Source organism: Lycium ferocissimum, chromosome 12 (assembly GCF_029784015.1).
Source record: "Lycium ferocissimum isolate CSIRO_LF1 chromosome 12, AGI_CSIRO_Lferr_CH_V1, whole genome shotgun sequence".
Taxonomy (NCBI): domain Eukaryota; kingdom Viridiplantae; phylum Streptophyta; class Magnoliopsida; order Solanales; family Solanaceae; genus Lycium; species Lycium ferocissimum.
The window spans coordinates 27,206,111-27,221,556 of NC_081353.1; positions in this window are offsets into that span (position 1 = coordinate 27,206,111).

Sequence of the window (15,446 nt, forward strand, 5' to 3'; positions counted from 1 at the left end):
GAAAGATTTCATAAAATCTATGGTTCAAGAGTGTATAATATCCATAAAGAAATTGCAACAACCACACAAGGAACAGCCTCTGTAGCTGCATACTTTTCCAGACTTAAAAGCCTGTGGGAAGAATTTGAAGCCTTAATTCCTACTCCTAGTTATAAATGTGCGAAATCTAAGGAATTTGTCATCCACCTACAAAAGCTGAAACTGTTCCAGTTCCTCAGGGGATTGAATGAGTCATACAGTCAAGCAAGAAGCCAGTTACTGTTGATGAGTCCCATGCCTACATTAAACCAAGTATATGCTATGATAACTAGTGATGAGGGACAGAAGTCTATTACTGCAAGTACAGGGCTATTAGGTTCAAATCCTACATCTATGGGAAATGTTGACATTGCTATGTTCACTCGAAACAGTGGACAAGGTCAAGGTAATCAAAAGTTCAAAAAAGGTTTCAATCAAAACTACAGCCAAGGTCAAGGTCAGTTTTGTGAAACATGTAAAATGAGGAACCACTCTACAGAGAAGTGTTACAAAGTAGTTGGATATCCTCAGGATTACAGATCCAAGAAGAGGACTTATGCTCAAAACTCTGAGTACAACAATCAGTATAACAATCAATATAGACAGCCTATTAATAATTACCATGGAAAGGCAACTGGAAGCTCAACTGCTTATAATGTGATAGCTGAGAATGGTCAAGGTAGCAGTATGGCCAATATCACTCAAAACTTGCAAGGTATGACAGTAGGTGGTTCAAACCAAGTGTCCACATCTGCAGAAGGTGGATATGATCAGTGTCAAGGAGGACAGAGTGGACCTGGACCATACTTCTCAAAGGGTCAATATGAACAAATTGTGCAGATGCTGAAAGGAAACTCTGAGACTGCATCAGCATTCTCAGCAGCTGCTGCAGGTATTAATACATCCTTGCTTGTGTCAAAAGGTATTAATACTGCCCTACTTGCATCTAAAGGTCTACAAGACTGGATAATTGATACTAGAGCTACTAATCATATGGTAGCTAATAAAGGACTGTTAGATGAAAGAACTATTGTGCAAACAAATGAACCAAAGAAGGTGTTCTTGTCCAATGGAGATGTCTCAGTTGTAGCACACACTGGCTCTAGTACTCTTTCAGATAGAAGTGTCATTAAGAATGTGTTTCACTTGCCTCAGTTTCAATACAATCTGATGTTAGTGTCACAGATCACTAGAGAGTTGTGTTGCTCAGTTAACTTTTTTCCTGAATTCTGTGTATTCCAGGATCTCTACACTGGGAAGGTGAAGGAGATTGGTAGATGGGAGAATGGTCTGTACATTTTGGTCAATCAATCTCATAACTAACATAGAAGAATTTCTCTAAAAGCTGGAAACACAGATCAACAACAGTACATTGTCAACAATGCAGAAAATATTCAATTGTGGCATAGAAGGTTTGGACACATGTCTGTTGTTTCCCTGAATAAAGTACTGTCAATAAGTGTGCAAACAATAGCTGAAAAGGTCAGCAAGTGTACTATTTGTCCCTGTGCAAAACAGGCTAGACTAGCATTTCCTATCAGTTCTATTAAGACCTCTAATGCATTTGAACTTATGCACATGGATGCATGGAGTTCCTACAAGTCAGCTACATATGATGGTAACAAATACTTTCTAACTGTTATTGATGACTTCTCAAGAATGACTTGGGTGTTTCTTCTCAAATTGAAGTCTGATGTGTGTGTGATTATACAATATTTCATTAACTATGTCAAAAACCAGTTTGATAAGTCCATTAAAGTAGTTAGGTCTGACAACGGGACTGAGTTTGTTAACTCAGGATGTGATCATATATTCAAAAACATAGGCATTGTGCACCAAACTAGTTGTGCATATACCCCTCAGCAAAATGGAGTTGCTGAGAGGAAGCACAAGCACATACTTGAGGTCACAAGGGCTATCAGCTTTCAAGGGAAGATTCCTATAAGGTTTTGGGGTCTATGTGTCCAAGCAGCTGTATATCTCATTAACAGGATACCAAGTACTGTGCTTCAACATCAGTCTACATATGAAAAACTTTACAAAAGGAAGCCTATGATCAATCATCTTAGAGTCATAGTATACCTATGTTTTGCTAAGAACATGCAAGAACATGATAAACTTAAGTCAAGGTCTAGAGTTGCTGCTCTCATGGGATACTCAGCAACTCAAAAGGGGTATATCTTATATGACTTACAAGGCAAAACTATATTTGTCAGCAGAGATGTACAGTTCAATGAAGCCATCTTTCCTTTCCAAACCATGAAAACTGATCCAACTATACTGTTTCTTGAGACAACTTCATCAGACATATACTACTTGGACACTGAGTCAACTGAGCAGCATCAAGTACCTCTAGAACCAGAACAAATGCCCTCACAGTCAGTTCAACCAAATACTCACTTTGAACTGCAACCATCTATCCCACAACAACAACACACATTACTTCAATCAGAGTATCTACCTACACAACAACCAGTCTTACCAACAGAACCTGAAAGGAGATCAAACAGAAGCAAAAACCCACCAATTTGGATGAAAGATTTTGTGTCTCTAAATATTCACCATGATGTCCAGTATCTACTATCCAAATGCATTTCCTACAACAACCTTTCATCAAACTACCAAGCCTATATAGCAGCTACATCACATATTATTGAACCTAAAACCTATGCTGAGGCAGTTAAGGACCCTAGATGGGTAGATGCAATGAAGAGTGAAATAGAGGCTCTTGAAAACAACCACACATGGGAAACTGTTACTCTTCCACAAGGCAAGAGCCCAATAGGATGCAAGTGGATCTTCAAAGTGAAGTACAACGCCAATGGAGAAATAGAAAGATTTAAAACTAGACTTGTAGCTAAAGGCTATAGTCAAAAGGAGGGGGTTGACTACCAGGAGACTTTCTCTCTGGTAAAAATAAAACTCGAACAAAGACTAGCACTATCGACCCAATCAAGAAATGGCATATACATCAAATGGATGTATTTAATGCATTTGTACTAGGTGATCTCTATGATAAGATCTACATGGAAATGCCACAAGGATTTTTAAGTCAGGGAGAGATGAAGGTATGTAAACTTATCAAATCCTTGTATGGCCTGAAGCAGGCACCAAGGCAATGGAATGCAAAACTCACTGAAGCTCTATTGAAAGCTCAGTTTCACCAAAGTGAATATGATCACTCACTATTTATCAAACACACTGCAGAAGGAGGAGTTACTATAGTTTTAGTGTATGTTGATGATATGCTGATAACAGGAAGTAGTTTACAACTAATCAAAGAAACTAAGGAGATACTACAAAAGGCCTTCAAGATGAAGGACCTTGGTGAACTTAGGTACTTCCTTGGTATTGAATTTGCAAGGTCTGAAAAAGGGATATTGATGCATCAACGGAAATATGTCTTGGAATCGATTTGGTAAGATTAGGCATAGCTTCAAACAGTGCAACTCCTATAGACACCAATGTAAAGTTGACTACCAAAGTGTATGATGATCACCTGAAACAAATGCAGGCTACAGACAAAGCTGCACATACAGATCACAGGACACATAAAAAGGGCCAACAGAAGACTCAGTCTCAGACTACACAAAATGATCCACTTACAGATCAAGAAGCATATCAAAGGATCATTGGGAAGCTGCTATATCTAACCATGACAAGGACAGACATCTCATTCGGTTCCAAACAACGAGCCAATTTCTGACCAAACAATCCCGCGTGGAGGCGAAATTTTAAGTTGTAAGATATTTAAAGAAAAAAGAAACCGTGCCAAGGAGTCCTCGCTGCAAAAACAACACAGACTTAACTACATTTTGTGATGCAGATTGGGCATTATGTCCTATTTCTAGGAGGTCATTCTCAGGCTACTTAGTCAAGATAGGTGACTCATTAATCACTTGGAAGTCAAAGAAGCACAATGGGCCTCAAGAAGCTCGGCGAGATCGAGAATACGGGAGTATTGATCGGCCGTGTCCAACTGTAGATGATGTCTTGGGATTACAGAAGCCCACTATGGATTGATCACAAGAAGCCAATTGACATCTTCAGTTACAGCAAGGCATCCATTCAAATTGCTGCAAATCCAAGCAGTATCATGAAAGGGCCAAGCACATAAATAAATATTGTTATTTTATAAAAGAAAAGATAATGCAAGGAATGGTAAGAACCAAGTACATTTCTACAATTGGAGCAAACACCGACATATTAACAAAAGGACTTACTAGAATTCAGCATGAATACTTAAGTTCCAAGCTAGGTATGTCAATATATTCAAGTGCCCCATACCTAGCTTCGAGTGGAAAAGAAGAAATAGAATAAAGGCATGTAACTAGGGTATACGTGTACTTTCACTAGGTCATTAAGTGAGTTAATGGTGTCACAAAGTTAGTTAGTTAGTTAAGTAAGTAGTTAGTTACACATTTTACATACTTGTATATATATATATATTCCTGTATACACACATATGTACAAGGTAAATAATAAAATCAAGTGAGAATATTTCTCTCTACAACTCAATCTCCCTTCTTCTTCTACCTACTTCTAAATTCTATAACCTAATGTGTTTTGCCCATAAAATCACAACTTAAAACTAATATAAAAGTAAATATTAAAATTACAGAGACAATAATCTCCACTAGGCAAACTCTCTTAACGACTATATTATGGATGCTATTTGTTGTTGTATGAGATGTATCTCTTACTAGGAAAGTATTGATATAGTAGTCCTTTTCTACCAATTTCTGAATCAACCCACAATTCAACATGGCTTCTACAACTTCTTTTTTCCTAAAATACCCGATTTCAAGAACACAATCCATCGCCATTACTCTAATCGCCAAATCTTCTGAATTTAAATAACTTATCACCTTCAAAATTCCACCAACGAATTCGATTACATCAACGAGGGGACTTCTAATTGCTTTTATAAGCGAAGTTAAAACTTCTAATGAACACAAAGAATCCATTGAAACTAAAGCTTTTATACTACCTCCATTCCATAATAAGTGACTCTTTTAGCTCATGCACACCTTTTAAAAAATTACTTACTCCTAGAAAATTATGAATATTTTTACTAACTTACCCCTAATTAATGCTTAGAAAAAAAAAAGTTATTTAATGATTCTTGATTATTAATAAGGGTAAGTTTGGAAGAATATGATTAATTTCTTCTTAAAATTCTAAAGTGTCACTTAATTTAAAATAAAATAAAAAGCCTAAAAGATCACTTAATATGAAATGTAGGGAGTAGTTTCACCCATTAAAACTTGCCCTACAAAAACATCTTTATTGAAAAGTACAACTTCTTTTAAAGCATACCCTGCTTTTTCACGCACTTTTAGGGACACATTACAGTTACATAACAAATATTCCAGCTCGGAAAATATTTTCGATTTTAACAATAAATCCTGAAGGTTTATATTAAAACCTTGACGTAGCCTATCATGCAAGAAACCTAGTTTCTCAACAACTTCTTCTTCTTCATTAGACGACGAACTTGATTCTAGCAAACGTATTTGCTGGAGTTGCATGGTCAGATTCATGATCGATTCTCTGTCAATCCAAGCTTGGATTTGACTGATTGAGAGCGCTTGATTGATTATTACAAGTTCGTCATAGCAACTTTCAAAAAATAAGTTAGATAGTCCAACTTATTTTTTTTAGACACTATTATTTTTATTTCCTATAAGTCTTTTAGATAAATCCAAGTTAAATGGGTCAATTATTTTTGAAAATTATTTTAAGACAAAGTTCATTTTTCTGCCAAATTAAAACACTAAAAAATAAAAGCACGCCAACTTTTATGTCTAACCTATAAGCCAATTCAAACGGGCTCTGACTCTGCAACTCGAGAGATTTCATGAGTTTTGACTCGACGAGTGAGGAAAGATTTGATCCTACCATGTTTGTGTTTGCAGAGGCGGATTTAGGATTTAAATTTTATGGGTTCAATCTTAAAATTTTTAGCATTGAACCCATTATATTTTTAAAATTAGGGGTTCATATCTACTATTTATTACAATTTTAATAAATTTCTACACATAAATTTAAGCTCCACATCGGGGTTAGGTTAACTGAATCTTGTGAAAGGATACGCCTCTGGTGTTTTGACTTTTGGAGGGATGATATTAGGGTTTTGAGATCGGAGATATGGTGAGAGAGGTTTAAGAGGTTTGGGTCGGATGAAAGGAGTGAGTCCGACCCGAACTCTGTGTCGAGTTTGAGTAAAGCTTTAATGGCGGACGAAGATGATGAATCAGATGAGTTGGATTCAGGGTTGGTTTGTAGTTGTTGTGAAGCTTGTTTTAGTGCTTCAAGAACTTTTAATATTTGTTGTGTTTCTTCTTCTTGATTTATGGAGAATTCTTCTTCGTCTTACATTTAATGTTTTTTTAAGTTTTGGTGAAGAGAAAAATGGAGGCTTTGAGACCACAAAAATAGGGACAAAGGACTAGTCTTACGTCGATTTTTTGAATGGCTGAAGAGTAATGAGATTAAGAGAATTAATGGATTTGACTGGAAATGCTGGTAGGAGAGGACTTATGTCTTACCTTTTTTTTTTTTTTTTTTTTTTTTGGTCTATCAAATAACTTTTTATTACTTTATAAGTCATTAATTTAAGATTACAAGATTCAAAAGTCTTTCTTTATTTCTTAAACTTTGTGTCAAGTCAAATTAAGACACTTAATTTTGGGACGGAGGGAGTATTTTATTTTCCAACGATCATGCTGGACAAAAAAATGTGGAGATTTAGAGGGTGTTGGTTGAATTTATTATAAGGTGCTCAAACTGGTTTATAAGTACTTTTTACATAGTATTTTTTATTTTTACTTGTCATGTTTCGCATCCTATATTAAACTACGATTTCAATCGACATTTTAAAATGTACTTTTTCCATCATATTGATATGAGAAAAATCCCAACTTATTTAAATTGCGTAAGAGGGAGTTGTATTTAGTAGAAAAACGACTTTTTTAGAATATGTTCCACGGTTCTAGATGCCGAAGAATTATTGGCAGAATGGTAGTCATACTTTACATTGAATAAATGAATCGTGTAATAGAAGATTATTTTAGAGATAATATTGTTTTCTAATATAACTCATATCATTAAATGTAAATCAACCTATAAGCAGTAAACGTTAATTATTCACGATAAACCCTAAACCACATGTTACACCCTCAGTCTCTTGCCAAAAACTTTTCAAAATCCAGTACCTGCTAATTGGAGTAATGAAATTGAAATTAAAAGATTAATCCGTTAAATTAAATATATATATTATGTGGAGTTAATAAATTATCCGCTCTTTGGTTCCAACAAATCCAATTGGCCAAAGATGTGCGTTAGGAAAAGCCGTGTCCTATCAGTGTTAGGACTTAGGTATACCAGTCTTCATAAATGAAGTAGCCAATTATGTCCTCACATTAAGTTTCATCATTTTCTTCTCAATAATTAACGCTAATGGGTGTTCACACAAAATAAAAGCTTACGGGTATGATGGTGTCTCTAGCTAGCAAATGTAGTATAATTATAAAAATATTATGACAGGTTTAAAATAATAAATTCTAAAAATCTTTTTCTCTCATATTTCATACCTGATCGAATACCTTCGCATAAAATAATTCGGAAATGTACATTGTTTTGCCTTGTCCATGTATAAGAGTTTTGCCATCGATAACAATTAAAGAGTATGGCCTAGTAATAGATGGAGTGGATTGACAATTATGTGGTGTCAAATTCAAATTAAAAAAAAAGATTAAAAAAGAAAAAAAAGAAAAAAAAAAAACAACACTACGTAATTTTCTTTTTATTTGTTTAAACTTTGATTGTAGAGTCATCATATACACACAAACTAGCAAGCCCCGATACCAAAGCTTAAAAAGAAAATGAGTTTCAATCCATTGAAATGCTATAGACACTTGGTACTTTATTTTATGTTCGTAAAAGGCTTATATACATCAATTAAAGATAGCTGTGGGCTGCGGCAATCATTGTTTCCTAGGAGTCTCATGACACTCATCATTTCTAAGCAGTACTTACAATAAAGACATCCACATCCAATGTACTTTCTTAATTGGTTGATTTTATTAAAGGAATTAATCCCAAGCAAATGATAATCACGTTTGTACTTAAAAATTACAACAACATTGCATCTTTCTGTCCACTCTCTCTTTTCAAATACAGAGAAGAAATTAAGACATTTAACACGCTTTTTGGGTCATAATAAAAGTTATATATAGTACTATATTAATAAAGCATGATTCATGTCGGAAAAGTGATTTATTTTCCTTGATTTATTCAGCTCCTTTTTATTGTGGAAGTTGTTTATCAGCAGTCTTATCAGCAGATTTGTTAAGAATTACTCCTACTAATTTGTCGAATACTATTTGCTATGGTATCAATGGGACGGTTCGGTCGGTTATTTTAAAAAGATTATACCATCCCAATTTTTTGGTTATTTTATTTTGTATAACCAAAATTAGACTTTTGAGACCGTCCCATCATCTCGGTTTTTCTTCGGTATCGGTACGGTTCGGTTAATTTTCGGTTATTTTAGTTTTAAAGTGTCACCTAAGAATACACCACCATTAAAATGTAACGACACAGACCTGCACAAACCTACTTGTAGTACACCATCAAATAAATTTCTATTTGTTTCTTATGAAATATTTAATGTAAAAGCTATTAAAAAAACTACACAAAGTAATTAAACTGAAATGTGTTATATCAAGCAGTTGTAAGACAACAACGATGGCATCATCGCGACGTGAATCCTCACCGATTGACCAGGGAGAAGAATAACTTGCCAAAGACAACAATGTTAAATTAAGCCAAAATAAACATTAGCTTGTAGGCCACAGAAACCATAGCTTGAATTTGATACATATACATCAAGCAACATAGTAGAGGAGACCAAGATGGAGGTAAACTTATGTTAGTGCTAACTATAACAAAAAATGCCTACTTAAATCATCTAAATCTATGACCGTATGACTATGTATATGAGGTATCCTTTCGAAACTAAATCCAATCAACTAAAGGCCCAAAATTTAGTGGCCAAAATTCTTTTTTTATATTTGAAACAAAAACTTATAAAATATATTTTATATATTCAATTTAACATATTTGTAATATATAAAATATATTTCATACATGTAAGGCTATTCGGTTCGGTTCGGGAATTTTTTGATTTTTTGAATAAATTAAAAAGACCACCCTAATTGTTAGGGACGCTTATAAGCTTAAATAAAAATCCACGGTTTATTTAAAAAACACTATAAATCGGTTCGGTATGGTTAGGTTCGGTCGGTTCGACCCATTTTTCATATTTTTTTGACTCCCCTACTATTTGCAACCACTAAAGTTTATTGATTCTTTTTTTTTTTTTTTTTTTGTATGTGTGTCTCTACGGGTTAGGTGAAAAAAAAAAAAAAAAAAAAAAGCAATTTGCAGATTGCCCTCGTCGGGGGTGGTCTTAATTTTTTTTTGCCTTCACCTTTCGCAAATTCGCCATTAAGTGCACTCGCACATGCAAAAAAAAGCGCAACCCAGAGGCAAAACTTAAAGACCACCAATTTGAAGGGCAAAAATTAAAGACCACCCATTTGAATGACAAAAATTAAAGACCATCCCAAATGAAGGGCAATCCGCGCAAATAAAAGGAAGAAAAAACAACAACTTTAATGCCGTCATGCCATCATCCTCGTACCATCGGTTTTGATATCATTTTGAGGATCTCGTACTAGTCCAAAAATACAATATAACTTAATTTTCTTTTAATTATCGATATGAGATTTTATTCGCACATCTAAATTGTTTCTTCCATTCCCTCTTTTACAAGGGCGGAATTAGAAGTCCAGATACGAATTCAGTTGAACTCAATAGCTATTGTTCAAATATTATATTTGTATTAAAAATTCATTCAATATTTATCAACAATCATATACACAATGTAATTCTACAAGTGGATTTAATGGGATAGGATGTACGCACACCTTACCCCTACCTATGTACATATATTAAATTTAAAACTCAATGATTAAACATTTAATATCGTTATTTTAAAATTCAGAACCAATAAAATTGAAATTTTGGGATCTGCCTCTACTCTTTCGGGCAGTATTATATGATTAAAATTTATCGAAAGTGTATTTGTATACAAAATAGATATTTATTATCACAAAAAGCGTAGCAGCTTTTTATTTTATAACATGGTGTTCAGCACGTAAAGAGTGCGGTACCTATTACGTCTCATAAGGGGTGGCTCAATGATATCTGTGGCCTAAAGCCAAATCTTTATAAGAGGCCTTAAATTTATTTAATAAAATTTTATATAGTTTTATTCGATTTTTTTAAAAGATGGTATATGGCTCATCTTGTACCTATCTAGATTAATATTAACTCTTTTATATGCTACCTTCCACCATTAGAGATATTTAGTAGGGATAATTCAAATTTAAATAACTAATATTACTACATATTTATATTTAGTAGCTATAGTTTAAAATAATTACATTCCATAACTAATAATTATATGTTAAATACAACTTATAGCTATATATATATAAAAAGTAAAATACCCCATCATCACTGAAATATACTTCTCTCTTTCAAGAGACTCTCTTCCCTCTTTCTCTCTCGCCCATCTCTTTCTCCTTCTCTCTATATCACTTCTCTTCCCTTTCCTCTCTCGCCCATCTCTTCTCCCACAATTTTCTCTCCTTTTCCCTTCTTCGCCATTGAGCAAAGCAATTGAAGCTAAAATCACTTTTTCTTCAATCAAAGCTTGTAGGAAAGTGTTTTTTTTTTATTAAATCTTCACTTTTTTCTTCAATCAAAGATTCGACATGGTGGAATGAATCCATGGCCAAAATTTGCCACCATCGTCTCACCATCGTCAAATCAGATTTTTTTAAGATTTAAGTGTATTTTCTTCGATCTAAGCATATTTTATTTTTTGTATCTTAGATCTGGATGTATTTTAAAATTGGTGGTCTGTTGTTGTTGCGAAATTTCCTAGCAGATCCCCCGGCGAAAATCGTAAAAAAAAATGGCCGGTTTTTTCCGGTCAGAAATTCAAACGATTCGAAAAATAGATTTTTTTCAAAGGTATGCATTATTAATTTTTAGCATACAATTCATTGTATTCATTAATTTTTTCGTTGTATTTGTTGTTTATTTGTCGTGGTATACAATGTTTTTCGCTGTATTTGTTAATTTTTTGGTGTATCTATGTTGTCTCTCATTAGCATTTTTACTGGATATGTACCAAAGTATACATATCGAAAATATGATGCATTTGTGTAATTATTGGTGTATATGTATAGTTCGCTCTTTTATATATATATATATTCATGAATAAAATAATTATCCAATTTATGAATATTTCCCCATCCTCTATTTTTCTCAGACTAAGGGGAAAAAAAGAATTTATTTTATGTCATGAAAACTGACACTGAATAAAAAAAAAAATTTTTTTTTATACAATGGAAAAAACTTGGCGATATATGAATAGAAATAAAAAAGTAGCTAAATACGTAAATAGAAAAAGAAAATGTTGCTATGTCGATTTTTAACCCGATGAAAATGTAAATTTTATTTATGAAATTTTCCCTATTTAGTAACTCTATCCATTCAGATTTAAATAAATATTTGTATAAGAAATATATATTGGCGGTTACGATAATATATTTATAAATTTTCATAATCTAATAATCCCAATTTTGTACCACTAAGTAGATGTCAAAACAATTTAATGCATTTAGAATAATTCAATCTATTTTGATTGAAGTAAAAAAAGAAAGGTTTAATCCACTATTTATAAGAAATACTCAGCTCTACAAGAGACTTCTTTTTTAAAAAATTATCAAAGTCATCATCAAATTGTTCATTTTTATATATTGCATAACGTTTATTACTCTCTAATTCATGGGAAGATGTTTGACTAGGGGCGGAATTAAGAGAAAAGAAAGATTCTTGAAAATTGTGATCTGAAACAAGTTATTAGAAATTTTGTGGCTATAAATCATCTCATTAAGGTTAAAACAAAAAGTTTAAAATTAATTTTTTATTAAATATGAAAAATGTCATTCTTTTTTGAACTGACTAATAAGAAAAGTATGTTACATAAATGGGAACCAAAAAAGTATAAAATTTGAATTATTTATTTCAATAACCTAACACATTTCAAGAAAAGAAATATAAAATGTAGTCTCTTTATTCATAGTTTTATAATATACTCCTATAAAATAAAATTTTGGAGGCAATTCGCAGGAATGCCCTTATTTTGGGGTGGTCTTTAATTTTTGCCCATTAATTTGTTCTTTAATGTTTTGTTGCTTCGTTAAAACCGCTTCTAACGTCATATCTCGAACCTCGAAACCTCCGAATCAAACTAAAAATTTAAAAAAAAATCGAACAAGGCCAAAGGTTTTGCATAGATTTCTTGTTATACTATAGTAGTGATGTCTTAAGTTATATACCTCAAGAGAGTTTTGCAGGAAACGTAATTCATTTTTTAAAGAAAAAACTGACCAGCATACTCGAGATCATTTTGGTATCTATGTTTTTGCCAGCAATTAGTTGGCTTTCTAATTTACATTAGTGAACTATAGTAAAATCAACTACTCATGTTTGAAGGCAAAACTTGTCAGTCCTTTGGCTGATCGAATCCAAAAACATGTTACTTTGTGCACCGAGCAATCTTTTTTATTATAAAAAGGTAAACTTAAAAAAGGTTATCATAATCTTTGTTTTGAATTAGAATTCTCTTATGGGGCCACTTTTGCAAGGGTCCGGAACAAAAATAACCCCAAAAAATGCATTTAACAAAAATTAAAAAAAAATGTGTACAAAAGTACCTTTAATTTGAGGGACAAAAATTAAAGACCACCCCCTTTAACGAATTTTGGCAATCCGCACAAAAAAACTTTAATTTGGGGGAGTCCGGGGGGGGGGGCTAAAGCAATTTCTTTTTCTTTCATTTTTCCTTTCTTTCAGACTTTTTTAATACTTTAGCTATAGATTAATCATGTCCACCAAACGCTAACATTTTATATAGAAATTATGTAGTATTTTTGTTTTTGTTAGATTTTGAACATGAAACTTTATAGTTCTTATAAAAAATTAAAAAAATAGTGGCTATATGAGGATTATATTATCTACTTATTTGAAATCTCGTAGTTATCTCCCTCCCCACTCCTCTATTTTTCTCAGACCAAGGGTTGATCATGCATTAACAAGAAGTCAACCTTTTTATGCCACAAAAACTGAAACTGAATCCTACAATAAAATACAAAAAATTAAAAAAAAAAAAAAAAAAGGTGAGATAACTTGGCGATATATGAATAGACCGGTGGAATAAAACACTAGCAAAGCTAAATACGTAATTGTTTTAGTTGGTTAGAAAAGACAACCAGTTCTCTCTATTTCCTCGATTGGCTTAATACATGGATCGGACGAACCCTCAAATTTGCCAGCAAATTTTATTTGTATTAACACTCGAACTATTATTTGTTTTAATTTTATATCTGAACACATAATAAAGTGTTTCTATTAGATACTTTCGGTTCAAATTTTAAAAATCTTTTTTTTTCATAAAACGACGATCTCGAACGTACGTATCCTTGATGTATCGAGCCTACATTATAGTACGTTAAAATATCATTCTATATAAAATGTTGACCTCCTTCTCGATTAATCTATGGCTACATCATCTTTTTTCAAACAAAACTTATTTCGGAAAACCCCTGACGATGAACGTTTACGTATCCTTGATGTATCGAGCCTACATTATAGTACGTAAAAAAAATAATATAAAATGACATTTCGAAGTCTCGAAGCATGATTAATACTATGGAAAAAACACTAAGTTTTTTCAAAGAAAACTTACATTATCTATAAAACGACGATCCGAACGTTTACGTATCCTTGATGTATCGAGCGAAAAGAGAATCCAAAAATATCGTTTATATAAAATGTTGACATTTTGGAGTCTAAGCATGATTAAATGATCGATTGGAACAAGCAGTGTGTCAAAATAGTATTTGTTAGCAAGTTTGAGGGCTATATAAGTATTAAGCCTTTTTTATTTACCAAGTGACATCATAGGCCAAAATAGTCAAAGGTCCCATGTGTCAATGGGGACAAGACGAGTGGCTTATAAAGAGAAGAAATCATTGTATCAAGAAAGACAATGAAAATCACACATTTGGTCCTTTTGTATGTTGGCATTTTGAATGATGGATTTCTTGTTATAGTATAGTATAATTTTTGTGACGTCTTACAGTTATACATCAGAAAATAAAAAAAGATAGTAAAAAATGATTTTGCAGGAATATTCACAGAGCAATCTTGAATTCATTTTTAAAGAAGAAATCTGTTACGTTTACAAATTTAGTCACTCATTTTGGCATCTATGTTTTTGCCAGCAATTAGTTGGCTTTCCAATTTACATTAGTGAACTAAGGTAAAATCAACTACTCATATCTAAAGGTCCCAAAGGATAACTTATCAAAAATTATAAACTTAACGCATAACTTAAACAGTAACAGCAAAACCGGATATCTCGCACTCGTGTGCAAACTTAGCTTTAGTTAGCATTCTTATTTTTCCATCCAGAAAAATACTCTTTTTTCTTATAAAAAGGTAAAGTCTTGAAAAAAGTATTTGTTATCATAATCTTTGTTTTGAATTAGAATTCTCTTATGGGGCCACTTTTGCAATCACATGATATATGATCAGAAAATAAAATAAAACGATAGTAGAAAAATGATTAGGCCATATGTGAACCAAATGACACAGAGCAATCTTGAATTTGACACAAGTCGAATAGTCATTAGGCAAATATAGATATCTGTTACGTTTACAAATTTAGTCACTCGTTTTTTCGGTATTTTTTTTTTTGGTTCAAGAATATCTTAATATAATAGCATTTGCTTGACCAAAAATAAGCATCTTACCCTTCTATTTCTAAATATGTAAAATGAAAATGTGTGGTGAAAACTCATTAAATAAAAATTCATAACAATTGAATCAAATAAGTATAGAACATGCATGTGATGTAAACTATAACATATCAAACAGAATGTTGTCCCAAAAACTGAATATTATTCCGTAAAATGAGTTATAAACTTTTAAACATTTACTTAAACAGTAACAGCAAAACCGGATATCTCGATTATAACTCAAACTTAACATTAAGAATTCTTATTTTACATCCAGATAATACTGCCTCACGTCCATATTATGTCTTTAAAGGTTTTTGTGCTCTTTATCTAATAGTCTTGATAATAGAAGTATTTGTTTGAGCTCTTTTTTTTTTTTTTTGTCATAAAAAATTTCACTTAATTAGCACATCACTAATTAGTGCAGTAAAGGTGAACTGACTTAAGTAATAAATGCTTCTAACTATTGCCTAAAGATAGAAA